This window comes from Protopterus annectens, chromosome 2.part0 (genome assembly GCF_019279795.1).
Source record: "Protopterus annectens isolate FY-2018-M chromosome 2.part0, PAN1.0, whole genome shotgun sequence".
NCBI classification, from domain to species: Eukaryota; Metazoa; Chordata; order Ceratodontiformes; family Protopteridae; genus Protopterus; species Protopterus annectens.
The window spans coordinates 183,628,037-183,648,553 of NC_056728.1; positions in this window are offsets into that span (position 1 = coordinate 183,628,037).

The following is a 20,517-nucleotide window of genomic DNA, read 5'->3' on the forward strand; positions in this document are numbered from 1 at the left end:
CATGTATGTGTGTGCTGGCAGCCCTAGAAGTTATCACGACTCCCACATCTGGCATGCCTCACAGCTGTATCGGATATTTGCCAGGGGGAATATCCCAAATGGCCACCTGGTGGGGGATGCTGGCTATGCACTTGAATCATGGATGATGACTCCCATCAGAAATACACACACACACCCATGCAGGAATGCCATAATGAGGCACACGCACAAACCAGAATCATCATAGAGCATGTGTTTGGGATGCTGAAATCACGGTTCCATTGCTTGGACATATCTGGTGGAGCCTTGCAGTACTCTCCAGGCACATGTGCCCACATCTTCATTGTGTGTGCCATGCTACACAGTATGGTCCTGCTGAAACAGCGCCAGCAGGGACAGAATGGTGAAAGCCCTCACAGCCCACCACCATTGCCAAGGGTCCCACAGGCACAGAGGTACTCAGACCATGAACACCCTGAGCCAGCCCCAGTAGGCAGACAGAGGCGTGCCCAGTATGCCCATGCCTTGGCAAAGAGGGAACGTATAGCACACACACTGACAGTGTAGACACCTAGGGACTGACACCTTTCTCCATTTGCACACACAGTAAAAATGGATGGCGCACACACAAGACTACCTGTAAATTGTCATGTATAGGCAGTCTACTGTGTGCATCCAACATAGGCAGCCCTCAATTATTGCACACACAACTGCCATTGGCACAAGGTAAGTCAACACCTGAACAGTAAATTAAGATATCAGCATATGCAGATACTGTATGTATAGATTCATAGGTAGGTACTTGGCCAACTGCCAGAGGCTTTTCATAAGCCCAGCCAAAATGTGTCAGCTTTTGCCAACCCATTGATTCATTAACTGTCCCTCTGTGGAGCAGAGCCAATGGTGGGATCCCTGGGGTGGATCTACTGTTCCCCATCCACTCTTCAAGGTTTTTCTTGCAGAGTGTTAGTGAGGGGCTCAGTATAATGTAGTTAGGGATGTTGTTCCAAGGTATGGGGAGTGTCTGTGACAGGAAGCTGTCCCTCCAACATCTTCCAGTTATTGTTGTGGCAAGGTTCAGCTCACTACAGTTTGTGGCTCCCTGTGACATGGATTCCCATAGGTGGAGCATATCCATCAAGCCTGAGTTCAACATGGCTGTGTTGGCCAGCGAAGACCATCTCTGGGTAAACGAGATGCCACTGAGTAAAGCAGGAGTTTATTCAGTCTGGCTGCATAGTCCATATGTTGGAGGCCAGTATTCCCCTTGGCGAGGTACATTCGTGGACCTCCCAGCTGTTAGAAGTGTCTTCTGAGGTACATCTCACATGGGTCATTATACCCTATGATGGGACTGATGAGTGATGAGCAAAGGGGCACTGTAACCCCAGTATGTCTAGATGGGAATCCTTTAGTAATCAGATGGCCTACATAGGAGGATGTCCTAAATACTGTGGAGATATGATTGTCAAAGGGGAGATCACTATCTACCTTAGTCCCCAGATACCCCATTACCTCGTCCGTATTAAAGTGGCTTCCACTTATGTGTTAATATGTGGGTGCCAACTCCACAATGGTATAACCATGCAGTTAGTGTCACTTGGCTGGAGGCCGTGATGTTGGCACCCTGTGACGTTCACCGTGAGGCCCCTTGAGGGATGTCTGTGTCAGCTGGACTATCAATCATGGCTCCCAGTTCACAGTCATTGCCAAACATGGTCTGCCATAGTCCACCTGTGTTTGCCTGTACCTCTGAGATGTATATGCCAAACAGTAGGGCTCCCAGGACTGAGTCCTGTGGGACACCAGTTGTGACTGGTCAAGAGTTGGATGTGGAGACTGCTAGTCGTACCATGTGGATTCTGTGTATAAGCCCATTGGCAACCCAACCTGTGATGTATGGGTGTATGTACAGCTGGTATGTTTGTCAATAATACCTCAGTAGGGCATGGTGTCAAAAGCCTTGGCGAGGTCCAGGCAGTATGTGTGAACCACCTCCCCCATCATCTAACGTCTTGGTGACTGTATGTAAGATGTCAAACAGGTTCAGTAGGCATGAACTGCACTCAAACAAGCTGACCTGGGTTGGGGCACGTGTTCGTAGGTTACCAATGTCTTTGCTAATGAGTGCCGTGAGGATGCGAACCATACTATTGCAGACCAGGCTAGTCAGGCTTATGAGGTGGTAGTTACCATGGTCAGTTGTGATTCCACCTTGATGGAGTGGAATAACTGTTGTCACACACCATTGTATGGGCATGTAGCCTGTGGAGAGGCTGAGGTAGGAAAGCTTAATTAGATGGGGGGCAGGTTGTCTTGTACAGTTTGCAAGATGCAGTCTGGGACAACATCTGCCTCCACTGACGTTGTGTTCTGCTGTTAGAGAGGGCCATTTCCACCTGTGTGTCTCTGATATGTGGGATACTGTGTTGTGGGCTCTTTAGGGGGTGAAGTATGCACTGAATGTATCTGCAAGGATGTTGGCGATATCAGTATGGTCAGCATATTTTGTGCTATATTTCACCGGCACAGTGCAAATCTGTGTGTCACCACATAGATCCTTGAAATAGCCAAAGAAGGCTTTGTGGTTATCTTTTGAATCCTTGCATATTCTCCTGCTGATGTTAGCCTTGGATGATGTCATGAGGGACCTACGTATCATACTAATAGTGGTCACAGATGTCTGCCCTTCATGGGATTTGCTGTGTGTCTGGAACGCTGTTCTACTTCTGTAGTGTAGCCTGTTTATTGCAGAGGTCCACCAGACTGGTGTCCTTGTCTAGGAGGAGTGAGTCTTGGTTTACCAGTGATGGCACGATCCATACATCCATGTAGGTGCTTATAGACTGCATTTGTAAATCTGTCTGTATCTTGAGCAGTGTTTCCCATTAGTGCGGGGGCTGTAAAACCCCCCCATCCCTGTCACTAATAGTGTAAATTTAGCTGTAGGAAAGGTATACACTGTGGTATCCGTGGGTGGGGGAGATGCTTGGGTGTGGAAACAGTGAATAGTTCATGGTCAGATCTAACCAGTGACCGGTTAACCTCCGCTGTGGTGCACCTGTTGCCTATGTTGGTGAAGACCACTTCTAGTAGTTTCCACCCCACATTAGGGAGGTTATCACCTGATACAGGGCATATGAGATGATAAATTCCAGGAAGCACTGGGCCTGGAAGTGAGTACCGGAGTAAGTTTCCCAGTTAATGGTATGGTAGATGACATCGACCAATGCCAGGGTGTGTGTTAGTACTGTCATATTCTCCACTGTCTCCATGTAGATGGAGTGGAGGTCCTGGGTCATGGAGGGTGATCCATAGCAGGCCACAGTTTACATTGCAGTTGTGGCTGATGTTAGCTGCACATGGATGATCTCAGAGGTATCATGCTGCCCCACTAATATGGAGGTGTAGGTATCCCTGATGAATATGGATACAGCCCCTCCAGGTCTGTCAGTCCATGTTCTGTGATTGAAATGTGTGGTATGGGTTGTAGTCTGGTAATGCTGGTGTGCTCTCAGGAGCCTTAAGACAGATCTCAGTTACTGCACAGATGTTGATGTTGTCCATCCTGAGAAGTGCTGTGAGTGCATGCATGTTGTGATCACAACCCCTAGTGCTAAGTAGCATAACCCTCATTGAATCTGCTATTGTGTTGTTTATGGAGCTGGTATTCACCTTCAAGACTCTCCTAATTAAGGCACCATGGGGGCACCAATAGCATTGGCCAGTATTCCAAAGCCTAAGGCTGAACACATAGGCCAGTATGGTATCACTGCATGCATGTTCCCCATCTGTGCTTGTTTTTCATCTCTCCTGTAGGTAACCTACTGGTAAGCAATAGAAAGCCTTAAATGTATACAAGTCTTCAAGCTTCCAAGATAGGCTTTTGGAGTGACTAAGTATCAGTGTTCTGTATGTTCTTGCTGTACTTAACTGTTTCCTGACTACATGGTGATATCTCACTGTATATTGCAATCTGAAGGCCTGTTTATTCACATATTATGGCTGTGATGGTCTGCACATTAGAGGTTCACAGATAGCCTACTACCTATCTGCCCAAGGGCAATTAGAAGCATAGCTACAGTGTGTTGGCTTTCCCCGCACCATTGATGAAGTAACTGAGCCACTGTCAAGCATAGCCAATGAAGCAATTCCAGGCAGAGTTGCTGGAAGATGTTGAAGACTGAGGTTGTGGAGGGTGATAGGGGCACTTAGAGGTCTAAAGAGGGCATGTTAATGTGACAATTCAACACCATTCAAGTCCCCCAACAGGTCTCGCAGCTATCAAACTGGACAGGCTCCCCCACCCCCTGGCTTTATGGTTCTGGGACACATGATCCCAGGGGTGTATATTCTGTTACCCATTCACACAACAAGGTTTCCCTTGAAGTGTGTCACTGAGGAGCTATGCCTAATGTAGGTAGGAATGTAATGTATTCTCTCACAGTACATTTGCTATATGTTGTTATTTCAAGAGTACGTGAAGCTCAGCGAGTTTGGGGGCCTCCGCCCTTTGCTTATCCTAGCTTACACATAGAAATCATCTAAATAGGAAATAGGCGGAAGCAACGTTAATGTCAACAGTGTAATGGTTACAGCATCTGTATAGTATCTGTGCATTCGAGGTTACAATCCCGATAAAGGCAGGGATGTTTATCATGTGCAAAAGTATACCTTAACCACAGCTTGCATATTTAGGTAGTAATCGTCTATATAATAAACATTCAAAACACCCATATAAACCCATGTGTGCTGGAGAGTACAGTCAACAGAGAATGTAATGTTATGTCAGCACATAGTGAGATGTTACTTCACTGACATGTATATATCCTGAGTAGTTAGCAGATGTGGCCGTGTTTGCTCGCACAGGTTATACGTTACAAAGTTTGTTTAACTGTGTTTAACCGCTGCTATAATGTCACACAAACACTTTTAAACGTGCTTACAACTGCTTAAATGAGCCTTATTCTGGAGTAAAAAACATTTGTAAAGCATCGCAGGTGTTGAACCCTGGACCATGCACACTATAGTCATGGGACTTACCACTAAGCCATCCCAGGTATATACATGTTTTGTGGTCTGGAGACTACACCTTATACCATATGCATTTCACTGTAATGATCACAAATGGGACAGTCACTTTGTGTACAATAAGCATTGTAATGTACTGTAGTTTGTGAACCAACACATTCCAGTCTACATATTTATTACTGTTACAAACTAATACTAAATATACCTATGTAACTATATATATATATATATATATATATATATATATATATATATATATATATATATATATATATATATATATATATATAATGTCAGTGATGTCTGCACACACATATATATATATATATATATATATATATAGTTTGCATCTTTCGGCTTTTCCCGGTTAGGGGTCACCACAGTGGAACTCCAGTCCACTAATGATTGGTAGTGGATTTTTACGTACCAGGTTATCAGCCCTGACGCACAACCTTCAACGAAGGCACGTCCCATTCATGTATGCCTCCACACAGAAGACGCCCTAGCTGAGAATCGAATGGGACAACATCTTGAAGATTGGGGTGGGGGAGGAATGATGGGTAATGCAATTATGCATCAAGGAGGGCCTGAGTCGGATGTCCAATAAGTGAACTGGAGGGGTATACATGGAGTATGGGGACAATATAAAAAGGACACAAAGCAAGAACCTTTCTCATTCATAATACATCCTGTCATATCACATTGCAACACCTAATTTCACAAACATATGAACATTAACATGTATCAGACATATATACACCAACTGACTGTCAGATTAGTTTTCAATAGTGAGGAATGTCTGTAGTACAATGTATATTCTAAACACCATAACGTTTGTACATATCTCAGATGCCTTAGTGGTAAAGTCAGTGACTGTGGTGTTCATGGTCCCGGGTTCAAGACCAGCAAGGGCCGTTAGGTTATTTTGAGGGCCAGAATAAGGGTTGTTGGATGAAGGTGGATTAACGCACTCTTAAGCAGTTGTAAGCAGGTTTCCATGGGTTTGTGTGACAGTAAGCGGCACTGAAACACGGTAAATGGAGAAGTGCTTCACAGGTTTAACCTTTGCTTAACGTCACGCAGACCACGAGCAAACCTGCTTACAACCACGTAAATGTGCGTTATTCACACTTTCCCTACCAGTGCCTACTCTGAGAGGTAAAATAATAACACCTTCCAGGAGTAGAACCTGCAAACATGTACTCCATCCTCAGAGTAACCTAACACTAAGCTACCTGGGATGTACCTATCCTAGCTGTGTATGCAGACAAGTTAAAACACAAAAGGGAGGAATGTGTTGAAATAGGACAACCCGCCGTGTACCCAATTAAAGGTGTATGCTCATATATATATATATATATATATATATATATATATAGAGAGAGAGAGAGAGAGAGAGAGATACATAGAGATATGTCGATATATACAGGTCTACATATATATGTAGATATATAGATAGGTTAAAAACATCTACACAGCTAGGGCGGTACAGATAAATGTATGCAATAATATATATATATATATATATATATATATATATATATATATATATATATATACATATATATATATATATATATATATATATATATATATATATATATATATATATATATATATATATATATATATATATATATATATATATATATATATATATATATATATATATATATATATATATATATATATATAATGTAACAGGGTTTGTATGAACTAATCCCATTTCAGAGGGTTGAAAGGTTCATACACCAGGAAGTGTTACAGAGTACTGATTATCAGCACAGTATGATATACAGTAACACTAAACTAAATATGTCTGGTAAGCACACTGTAAACCCCCTAACACTATATGCATAGCTATGCAGCCTTGGGCTGGTCAAACAACCTGGCCAGACTGAAACATATGCATAAGTATTAGGTACAGACAAACCCTGCATAAGTATGAATGTTCAGAAATATAACAGCAGTACTCACATTTAGACCATATCCTCTAGGCATTACACACAATATATTACTGTTCGTCTCCATGCAGCTGTTGCAATAGATTCCAAACAACACTTCCATGCTGTCTTCCTCACAAGTAAGGCAAAGGGACAAGGCCCAAGTGGAGTACTCAATTATATTCCACTGTAGCCATGGTATTGGCTAAGGCAGTAGCAGTGCAGCTGATGTGCATGTAATTAGCTACTTAGGAACACCAACTGGTCATCGGGATAGCACATATTACTGATCTGTAAAAAGGTTGTCTTGTCACACATTCAAACCATCTGTGTCTACCTGTATGGTAGTACAAAACAATGAAAGATAAACTGAAAATGAGTATTATACTAGTCAATAACACCTCTGATTACTAAGAAGGTATGTATAACATGTAGTACGTCTGTGTATGTAGTACCTGTACTGTAAGAATTACAGTGTAATCAATGCATATAGTGTAAATAGCTATCTTGTAGTGATGTATTGTTGAGCAGTAGTAATGCTTGTAGTATTCTACGTGTGTACTGCTGTAGGTCACATGGCAAACTCTGCATATACCACAAGGGATGATATGGGCTTGGAACCCACCAATTTGCTTCCAGCCACTGTCAGTTTCAGGATTGGTCCAACAAGTATGTGCTATAACAGGGGATAGTATATGTCGATATAGTGTAACAGTCAACATATGTATGGGTATATAAGTAAGATGAACATGTTAAAGGTGGGCTTACTGTAAATATGGTGTGCATTGTGGGATATTGTGCCAATAACTGTGTAGCATACAGTATTCTAGGCAGATCTGTATTCTGTTCTACATAGCAGTTCTGTTATGTTATGCAAACAGTAGTTATGTCTATTGGCAATTACAATACTCAATAACAGGATACATATCATTTGTACTCATCTGACAGTTTAGCAGCATGATAGCAAAGATAATTGGAAGAGCCAGGTAACTATCCATGCACATAACACATGTAATATCCACCTCTCTAGTATCGTTTGCAAGCAATAACAGCTGTGCATGTGTACATGTTATGCAAATGTGTAGAGACCCTTGTTACAGGGCTGGGTCAAATGGCTATGTGCACACCTACACAGAGTGGATATTGAGAGTAGAGACACACTGGTTGAACTACCAGGTTTGTGTAGCCCAATCTCTCATTGCCAGCCTAACAGCCGGTTGCACATACTGTATGTAAGGCAGTGCACAGCACTGGTAATGAAACAGGTTGCATATCATCTTTAACTCCAGTGTAACATCTGCAGTAGGAGTGTAAGATGTAGGAGACAGCTGCCCATGTGTAATAGCTGCTTCATAGGTGATGGCTCACTCTATCTGATTATATCCTGATCATGTTGATAATGGCATCAGAGTCTATGGATATATGACTCTGTTTGGAGAGTGGGTGTCTGTGCCCAACTGAGCTCATGGTCCTGGTGGATATGTGAGTATATACCCAGAGAAGGAAACAGACCTGTAGACACTTACATCATGTGTAACCAACTAACAGGATGTGATGTGCTCCTCAGAGGAGGATTGCTGCTAAAGGTAGCTACAATGTTTCCGTAACAGCCAGTGTTGTCACGTCCATAACACAAATATTTACATGAGAGCACCACTGTCTAAAACATCTTCATAAGCAATACGTAAACTAAATACAGTACTTGGTACTTGTAGTACTGAATGCTCATACAGGCATATCCACTAGTCAGTTACTGGTGTTTACTATTGTCAGCTTTGTGTATGTGGCCATCCTGGGGGAATGTAATCTCTATGCTATGTACACTGCCAAACCCACCTAACACCATGCCCCACACATTGTTTGGGATGCAGCTACAGGGGTAAGCTGGAAGGCAGCCCAGTCTACAGCCATGACTGGACTGGACAGTCATGAGGTGTAGGTTAACACATGCAGCTCATCAACACATACCCTTACCAGAACACAGTAAGGACACCCACACACACTACCAGAAATCACATACATTCACAGATGCTTCTAAGTATCTGGCCAAACAAGTGACCCCCCCCCCAAGCAGGAAGAGACAGACACTGAAATACATAAACTGTATGACATAGTTTGCATAATTGTGCCACACGTCAGAACACGTGACTGGAAACATGCCCAACAGTACTCATTTGTGAATGCAAACTCTAGCACTATGTTACACACCAACCTATATGAGGGCATACATGCTGTCAGCTGCCTGTCTGCCATGATTAGCTACATACCCATACACTCAGATCACCTTTTGAACTATACACATGGCTCTGGCATATTCCATGTTGTTGTTCAGGACCTGTGATGCAGTAGCCTGGACTGTATGGAAACACATGTAGGAACTGTCAGGTTTTGTAGCCCATGCAGGTATGTCCCAAGGCCTGGGTAGCATTCTGCCATTGGCCAGAATGATACTGCAGTACAGGGATAAAAGGATTGTATTCCACAATTGTCTAGTGTAGTGGTGCAAGTCAAAAGGCATCCAGTATCTGTCGTCCTGGGATAACATGGTTGAAAGACTATGATGCTTTGCCAGAAAGGGCCTGCACCTGTCACCCCTGGGAATCTGGATACTGCCTAGGGTACATGCTTCCCCTATAGTGCCTTCATCATGCACAGTTCAAGTGAAGGTCCACTGCTGTTACAGGGACAGCCAAGCAATAAACTGCGGGTCTCACTACACAATGATACATGGCAGAAACACTATACGGACACACATATGTCAAACCCTAACATGGAGAACATATCTGTGCAGTGGCTGAGACATCTTTCAATGCACCGGAGAGCACACCTGCATGACCATGTTATAACACATACCTCACCTCTTGCCCATTATCCTTTATTGGAACACATGGGCTGCAGGTGTGTCCATATTCCTGAAGGATATGCATACCCCCACGCTAGTTGCACTTGCATAACTTCAGATGCATTATGCTGAGTGACTACCTTTGTGCCAAACTGGAATTCAAATTGCACCTTGAGACAGATCACTCACCAGGCCGCGGACTTCCCAACTGTCATAATGTGTTGTAATGGGGAAGATTAGGTCTGAGACAGAACCATACTAATGGCTACTCTCAACTATTCCATTATGAACTTGGAAGACTCATCATGTACCAACACCTGCGCTTAATGCATGGTGGATTCCATCGACCCCACTGACCTGGATCACAGTAGTCACACAAACAGGGCTAACAGTATGCTACACATAGTTAGTCTCCTATGCCAATGTTATGTTTCCTAAGAGCAGAGTGGTGACTGTCATGGCACCCATGCAGATGGACAATGCATGTGCAATGCTGAATCCTACACAAATGAACCTTAAGCAGTGACATATTTGCAGTGATTGTGCCATTGAAACAGAACCAGGATTCAACCCAATACAAAAAAGAAGGCAAATTGGTGGTACCATGCTTTAAACTGTACCACAGAATGTAGTAACTGTTGCAAGAGTGAACACACATGAGTGTAGGTGATTCCTGGTCAGCTGCAGTAAGATGCAGATACACCATATAAAACCACACAAAGCTACTGTGAAATTAATCAGCCACATATTATGAGGCCAAGCACAGAGCATTCTATAGCTGTGTCATTAATTGCAATGGCAACGACAAGACCTGCTGTGCTGCACAGCACTATGGCATGGGAAGTACTGCACCTACAGAAATAGCACCTGTTCATCCAGATAGTGTCTTGGAGAACCTAAACCCACTCCCACCTCCCCCCAACAGGTACACTTAGTAATATATCCATGTACACTACAGGGCCCCTGTACTAATGACTATGCAGGTACAAGCTGCACTCTCTAAAGCCATACATACAGCTTTCATGGGACCTGTCAACATTCCAAGGTGTATCCTACACAAATGTAAGAACATTCAGCTATCCACATGCACATCATGTTCAATCATAGCTCCATGTCAGGTTGTGTACATACCAAATGGTGCACAGCAACAGTTATCACACCCCACAAAGGGGGAGACACCATTGATAATGGGACATAGTGCACAACTACCCTGCTGTGTCTGGTCTGTACGGCCATGAACTGTGATCAACATATTTTATGTACTCTGTACAGATGTAGATGACAGTAGGGTTGATTCACACTGCATATCATGACCTTGCCAGGTCTTAGGACACAATCACCCATACTGTGTTCCAGCTACACTCAGTTAACTAGGTGTATATTCCTATGTCACAGGAGTGGTTGGCAACTGAACTGCTGGCAGAACCAACACTACAGAAGGTGTCTGACTAATACACGCACATCAAACCAGTGACAGCCACAATAATCCAGGGGTCATTCCTGGTACACCCCCTCTTTGTCATCTATACCACACAGACTAACACAGAAGGCATCAGCCTATTGATGTTTGCAAATGACTATGAACTAGGAGCAATAGTCAACTCAATGTGTGCTGCGTTCAACATACAGAAGGGCCTTAGTGTGTCAGATGTGTGGTGTGTGACGTATGGCCACAATCTGGCAGCTAAGTATTGCACTGTCAACCCTATGTTACAAACCCTGTACCCATGAACTACAACCTAGGCAGCAGTCAACATAATGGCAACTGTGTGTATGGGATGCAGCTGGACAGTCCTTTCCTTTGATAGTTACTTCACCACACCAGACATGTAGTCGTATTTGGCACCCCTAATCATGACAGGGTGCCATCCAGGAATATAGAGATAATTGCTCAGCCATATTCAACACCCATGTGACCCATAATAGAGCACATATTTCTTTAAAGGGTTATTGCCCATGTGTAGATGGCCTACACTGCCCTTTCCAATCCCTAGCTGCACTATGTAGCATGCAGCCTACCCTGAATAAAGCCATGTCCAACCCAGAGGTGTTGGACATGCTACACCTAACACATCCTGATCCCAAATAAATACATACATTATGGACATCCACCTTTCTAGTACAAGGATCACAACATGCCTGACAGATCTCTGTCCTATACACTTAACATACTCTTGCATACTATGCATCCCTGTCCAGCGAAGCTGCACATTGCTCCTCTCTGTGACATGGTGTGAGGACCGCATGCCAAATATATCAGTAACCCTGTGGATCAGTTCTGTGACACTGCTTGAACTGGCCACTGAAACTTACCTGTCTGTTGCCTACAGCTAGGTAACCTGTCTGCCTAGGCTCATAAGTGGCCCAGGGCATATAGCCTACTAGATCACTATGAGATTACATGCTATAGTTGATATCCAACCCTGTAAATACCATCAGGCTAGCTATTGTCCCATGTAATACACATGTGCAACACAGGCAATACATGCCAGGATGCTACACAGCTGTACAGTGCCATGTAGATGTATATGGCAAAACACATACATGCTTGCAAGTCTGCAGGGTCACATGTCATGCCCCTAATGGGTATGTATGACTATATATGTGACATATACACAGCATTAAGTCAATTGCATTAATGTGAACACATCCAGGCATGTGCTGATAGGTAAAGACACCAGTACAGTCAAACAGACATGGCCACATCAAGACAACATCCACATGGTGTATGAGCAATGTCATCACATGACACACACATATACAGCTATAACATCACATCACCAATAAGTGTCAAATGTGTGTGACTTATACATGTCAGTGGTGTTAGTGTCATGTAGATTTGCAAAGACGTATTTGCAATCTTAATAAATGTGATACACATGTGTGCTCAGCTGTACTGCTGCACTTCTCTGTGAGTTACCGTGACCTGTCTCCATCATTATGTCTTCCAGGTATGCCACGTAGCAGACTGCAGGCATACAGCTGCTTGGAGGATGAGGTCCTCATCCCATACCTCCTCAACAACCACACAACACTCTTCAGCCATGTACCACAGGATTCACAGCAGCAGGATACCCTGTAGGAGGAACTCTGCAGGAGGTAAATGATGTTGGAGGTCACAATTGCACCTATCAGCAGGTGCAGCAACACTGCACTGACCTCATAAGATGGGCAAAACAGCATGCTAATGCAATCGCCTGGGAACAAGGTGCAACAGGTGGGGGGCCACTCACCCAGCCCCCACTCACACATACCGAGGAGCTACTGGTCAACCTGGGGACACCTACAGACCTCCATCCACAAGCTTTAGCTGGTATTGTGGAGGTGGGTGTCTCTCAACCACCGAGCATGGAGTTGCCTGGTAAGTCACTACTGCACATATAACACAACTATATTTTGCATAGTTACATGTGTTACTGTACAATATGTAATGTAACATCATATGCAAGGCATGTATATACACATGCCACATACTATAGTCTGCTACTCTATGCATGCACAGATGTGCATACTCCACAGTATAGTGTATTGTACTGGCTTATGTGCTACCATGGACATTGCACCCTGTAGCTATCACACAGGTGTGGATAATGATCTTACTGCTGTGACACTCCTGTTTAGGTACCTCTGGCATTTTGCAGCAACAGCAGCCTGTGTCAGGTGAGATTGTTATTATTTACCAGGCTTGATAATGCATGGAACATATTAATTGCATGCTATGTGCCATAACACACATACACATAATGTATGGTGGTCCTGTTAATGGACACTGGTCAGACCTGCAATGTATCACAGTGTTTCCCCATGTGAAACAATTGAAGACTATATAAAACACCTACACTAAACCTTCCAAACTGTCATTGCCAGATGTGTGGACAACAGTGAATACAATGGTGGATGTGTGTTCCACTGTATGGACAGGTACTCCATATCAGCATTACACATGTTGGTAATATGAACAGTACTGTACAGACAGCATATGTGTGCACACACTCTAAATGTGTTGGAACTGGATTATGACCGGCCCACAGGATACACCCTTGTGGAGTATACCCTTGCTATGAATGTCACACAATGTCATGTGCTACCTGACATGTCCATGACATGTAGTGGGCTGACTGCTACACTGCTCAACTATCCTGCAAAACATGTCTCACATCCCATATGTACCACCATTTGCCTGCATAACCCTGTCCTCAGTGGCGCATATGACATCGATGGGTGTATGTCATATGGGATAACACTGACATGTGAAATAAGATGGCCATCACAACCATTAGACAGAACATGTGTACACATGGCCATGGAGGGTGGCCAGAGACATGAAGCAACTCACATGGTAGAAGTGATGTAGATGTGTGTACACCCTGTTGTGCATTGGCTCGACACAATACAACTATGGCCTTTGTGTAATGGTGATATTGATTAAACACTAAACATCATACAGGCCTGTGCACAGCTTGTGTAGGCATTACATGAAACTAACACATAACATGTCTTGAACATCTTGAGTGTGTCACGACATGGAAGCATTCACCTATGCAGTATCCAGATACATACATGTGTTGGACAACATACACATACAACCACATCAAGCCACAGATACAGTACATTCACCTTGCTGGTGTCAGACATCACTGTCATGCCTGCTCCTCATGTGTGTGAGGTACACAGATGGCATGTGGGACATAGAGTACTGCTAAGTTAGTCATGTGTGGGCATAGTTGCCAGGCATCAGTAATATGGTTGCAGATGTGCAGGGTTGTCATCTGTATACCCTTCTATGACCTGTGTCATACATTCCACATAAGTGTTTAGTGCGTATACATCTCAGTGGCGTGGGTCACATTCAACATTAGATATGTATTGCATGTGAACATAGTCATGGCTATGAACTGTGTCAGTAGCTCACACTGTATAGCAATTGTGAAGCCACATGATGCCCTGCAATGGCTATGCACTTTAGCTCAATGTGCAGTATGTCCCTGCATATTTGTAGGGTGGACAGACAACATTGCATCAGCTGAAGGCCCATGTTAGTATAACACGTCCCTGCATTGGGACACATTTACTGTAGATTGGAAAGGACACCACTGTGTTGCACATGTATGAATGTCATTCAACACATCAGCAGAAGACATGTCATACTACATGTGATTGGCAAGGTCATACGCCACACAGCAGACCGGTATACTGTAAACCTGTGCTGGTCTGTGGCACCATTGCAATGTAGGGACAGCCATGTCAAACATGTGTGTACAGCCACATGCACAATGTCTAGACTCAGCTCAGGGGTAGGCGGAATAATGTTGAACAGACATGCACTGCTTTGAGGGAGATATGCAAGCTATGGCTCAGGCAAACATAGTATGCAGTCGCCATACCCTACTGCTCATGTCCTCACACATAGGGGCAGTGGCCAACACAAAGCACCAGTGGCAGATGTGCAAAGGTCAGCGATGGTCTGTTAACATGTGGTTTATGTTGCACACAACATGGCAGTGCGTGCAACGGTGCAAAGTGCATGCATTGTGTTGCAGGTATGGAGCATAGACTACTAACACAAATGGTGCAATACAGGTATGTTTGCTAACCACCGCTATATTTGTGCAAGGTGCATGCTGTCTGCTATAACACATGCATGCTGTTGTGTGCAACTCAGGGATGTATGATAACTACCACTATGTTTGTCTAAGCTGAAACTATAATTGTCTAAGCTGAATGCCATCTGCCATATCACCTGCATGTAGCGTGTGTGTCTGCCTGTCTGTGTGTCTGTCTGTCTATGTCTGTCTGTGTCAGGTATAACTTGTAATGTACAGTTCTTGTCTTCCCCTCACAGGTGTTGATGTAGGTGCGTTGCCCTCCTGTGGTCCACCTGATGTTAGTGTCCCCACACACTCTAGCAGTGATGATGATAGTATGATTGAGGCACAGGCAGGGTTGTCAGGGGCTGAATCTGTGCCATTGGTTGCCATTCCATCTGTCTCCCCCTCATCCTCGCACATCGTTCTCCTGCCTACACATACCCCATCACCACTGGCCGTAGAGGAAGGATAGTTGGCAGGTGGTAGCATGGAACAGGGAAGTGTGGAGACTATGGAAGGTGTGCCTGCACACCATGATCCCAGTCAACTGACTGGTGATGTCCCACACATGCATGTGCCCAGTGCTGCTCGTAGGAGGGCCACTGGCCAACATACCCCTGTGAGACAAAGCACATCAGCTGGATTCACCAGACACATGTTTTGAGCTGTAATGGAGGCACAGGCACGTGCTGAATGGCACAACAGAGAAGGTCTGAGGCTTCAGAGGGCTGCTGTCCATTCATTAACTAGAAACATCCAGGCACTTGCAAATGCTCACCATCATCTTGCAGATGTTTTGGATAGATGATTGGTTGACATGGTGGGAGTCCTTGACCATGGCATGTCACTCCTCAAGCGTGGAATGTCTGTGCTGGAACATCTGTTGGGAGTGAGGCATCGGGCACATGGACGTAGGTCAGCTACATCACTTGTTGAATGTCTACGTGAACATGCTACTGCACATGCCCGCTCCCATAGTGGCGGTAGCAGCAGCAGTGCAGCTGGTGCTGTGCAGTCCACACCAGGACACAGCAGGCCATGTGCACATGGTCCTGGACAGTCCCAAAAGGGACATGATTCAAGTGGACATGTGTCATCAGACAGTACCCAATCTGGACCTCTGCCTGGTAGTGCCAGTGCAACCCCTGGCAGGCGCAGGTCACGTGGCCATGGCCGGACACCGTGAACTGTGAAACCTGCCTTGTACAGTCTGCAGCTGTCAATAATACCCCTGTGTAGGCCGGTCACATGCCAGACCTGTGTGCATGCATACACACACACTGGAAACAAATGTAGGGCACCTCAACACACACACGCTTAACATCCACACACGTCCAATGATATCACAGGCCCTAACATCCAATGGTGCAGCCTAGGCCTCTGGCAAACATTATCACCCTGTGCATATGATGATGCTTGTGCCACATCCCTGTCATCCACACCATCGGTGCAGGGACATGTTCATATGGTATGATGCACAGGATGAACATACTAGGTAAATAATTGTAGATTAATATTGTTGAGTAGTGTTGACAGGCAGCAGTAATACCATGTATTATAGATTTAGAATGCAGTTTATATGTTTGACAGTATGTATCATGTGTAACAACAGTAATAGCATGTTGATCTTGATGTTCTGCCTTCCTCTTTCAGGTGTAGTTGCATGTGCCGGGGGATGTCGGTGTGTGCGGTTAGTGTCCCATATGTACATGTTGACTACCTACTGGTCAGTATGACAATACCTGCATGCACTTTGTAGCTTCCACATCACAGTTATATTCTCCAGTGTTTCAATTATATTTACTATTCTAATGATCCAAGAGCATGATAGCTGTGTAGTAAGCTACTGTGTTCACAGCCATCACATCCATAGTGGGTGACATCACAGGTATAGTTACCTGGAGCTCGGAGGAGGTAAAAGAGTGGTATGCTGGATGACAAGGGTAAAGACCAGTGGAAATAGTGGCTTCTCATTGGGAAGCAGTAACACCCACTGCCATGACAGCATGCAAACACAGACACACTCACACACTCAGTGATTCACAGACACAGTAACACACACTGACACACACACACACACACACACACACACACACACACACACACACACACACACACACACACACACACACACACACACAGTTGCCAGTGTTCAGATGAGAACCCTTGCCTATGTGCATATCATCATTATAGTACTATGCAATTACAAGACATGCCACAGAGATTACACATGTACAGGTAGTTGGAATGGCCTAAGATCGAGGATATTGACAGGGATACTACAGTGCAGTGAGTGTATGTGGTGAGGGGTGTCCTTCAGTAGGCTATGTAACAACAGGTCACACCTCAGGGTGTACATGTTAACAGGCGGTTAGAATGCCCATCTACGATTGATGATGATATCAACAGGAATGCTAGATTACATTGAGTGGATGGGGGGAAGGGGCATTAACATTTCACTATGCCTCAATCAAGGGACCGGACAGCAATACACATGGACATACACACACACACACACACACACACACACACACACACACACACACACACACACACACACACACACACACACACACACACACTGTGGCATTCACAAAGATATACACCTATGTCACACACATACAGACACTTTACATGTGTGAGGTTCAACGACTTGCCTATGCCTTTCTTTCTACACTTCACTCTGTACTAATGTCAACAACAGTGTTCAGGAGAGTGATAACATGTGGGATGTATTCCCAACCATACATGACATGTATGGACACACACACCCACATGTGCCAGTACTGTGAATCGAACATCTTCCTATCTTATGATAGGTATTACAGAAGTACAGCACTATCACATCCGGTACAAAGCTTACTGACTCTTTACTTTGCCAACTGTGCTGATATATGCACAATATATGCACAAGAGAGGTATTACTGTTACAGGTGTTATGAGGTTTGCCTTCAGTGTCACCCTTACAGCATTCTACACTGTCTGTCTCCAACTTCAATTAACAACACCTGACCTTAGCAGTTGCACAGGTTATTGTAGGACAGGTTGTAACACACCAGTGAGCTGCCCTCAGTAATCATTCATCTGCAAAGAAGCCCCACCGCTTAGTAGTCATGTCCAAACATCTGTACATACCTCATGTATGGCTTACTGTACTTAGAGCATATCACCATATACAGTTGGCAATGTTGAGGCTGTATTGCAGCAGTATCATGTACTAAAACAGCAGTCACCTTCAGACATCAGACACTGCACACACATGGAATCTACACAAACATCAATAAATGTACACATATGCAATCTACATCAGTAAGTGCACTAGTAGGTCAAGGGGATACATGCCACACCTTCCCTACGACATGTGTGAAACATAGCCGAGCATTACACCATAATGGATGTTGTATTCATGTACTGGTAGGACACCACCACCTTCACCAAGTAGCCAACTGTACATATATGACAACAGCACATATCAGCGAGACACACACAGCATTGTCATGCTCCTACAAACTGTTACTTGACATTCCCTGGTGAAGCCAGGGCACTGTAATGGTCAACAGTGAGCACATCATATTTGCCACACACACCTCATGTTTACTGGAAGAGTTCCAGTAATGAGCTCTGTTAGAGCTAGGCAGTACACTCATTCAAGCATGTGCAAGGTCTGTGGCTTGTAAGCATCTCACCCCAGCATGTACTGGCTATTGTGGTACTAAGGCTAATGTCCAGACAGCACACAGCATGCATGGCTTGCAATTGTTGACATGGGGTATATGTAGGAGCTGTGCCACACATGGCTGTACATGTCATGAACATATCCCCTGTGAATACTCAGGAACATACAGAGCAGAGCTGGATTTCCCTGAGTCAGCCAATACAGGCCTTGTGTAGGTCCTATGATCCTGTTACTTTGGTATGTTTGTAGGCATTGCATTAGGTGGACATGTCTAAAGACATGCATGCCACATGGGGTGTTGTATGATATGATAGGTGTCATGGGTGACCAGTAGACAGGGAATATCACCTCTGTTAACATAGATATCAAACCTTATGTACTGTTAGCATGCTATCTGCCATGTGCATGTGTGTAATGACTGTAGCCACCTGTATGTAGAAAGGATAACAAAAGCTATGGTAATGTAATTTATGTTGCATGAGTGTGGGATGTACATATCCAGGGCAGGTACAGTTAGGTCATATCCAACCATGAGGGTGTTGTTTACTGGTGCACAGCAACAGTCGACTGTGTTAATGCTGACAACATTTGACTGACCCTGGTATGTGTAAAACTGAGCTGGTTACAAACAGTGGTATTATTGCATTGCATAACACATTATGCAGCTGTGTCTGTACATAGGTACTTTGCACAGTTGATGTAGGCCTAGGTACCGTCCACCAACCGAGGGTTATCTGGTGGTCTACCATACTATGTCATACCACATATGGATGTGTGTTGGTAGTCTGGGGACAAGGTGGTGGATGTATATGAGGATACAACCTAGAATGCAGCATTTGCCACTGTCACCTGTACCTGACTCATCTGTGATGTGTTATGTCAGAGTAGTGGTCTTTACATGTGAGTAGCCTTTATGAATATGTGTACACCACCACCTGGAATGGTCCATATCACTGCTATGGCCCACATGTCTGGATCTGAGTTATATGGTGGTAGTGCAATTGTGTACTACAGAGCCTTCAGCCAGGTGTTCCTCACTGCACAGATGTCAGTATTCCCTGTTGTAGGTTCTACATTGAGCAAATGGATTACTAAAGCCACACATCTAGCACTGGTTAGCATAAGTATCCAACGCAATTGTCTTGTAGGTGTCAGGGTGTTACTTCTGGGTGTAGGACATTTGCCTTGGAATGCGGCTCTATGGGTAAATGCGACCTAGGTATTATCCACACACACGTGAAACATGGATGCATGTGCTCTGTGGTGAAGGCTTGTTGTTCAGTCATGACAGCCGGAATGACAGACACTGGACAACCTCATAATAACAGCAGGACATTGGCTTATTGCTTTGGTCTAGCAGTTGCCACTTGTACCATGACACCACTGCGAGTGGCAGTAATGTGCTTGGCAGCAAATGCCTCATGTAAGGTGATGGACAGCAGCAAAAACTGTGTATAT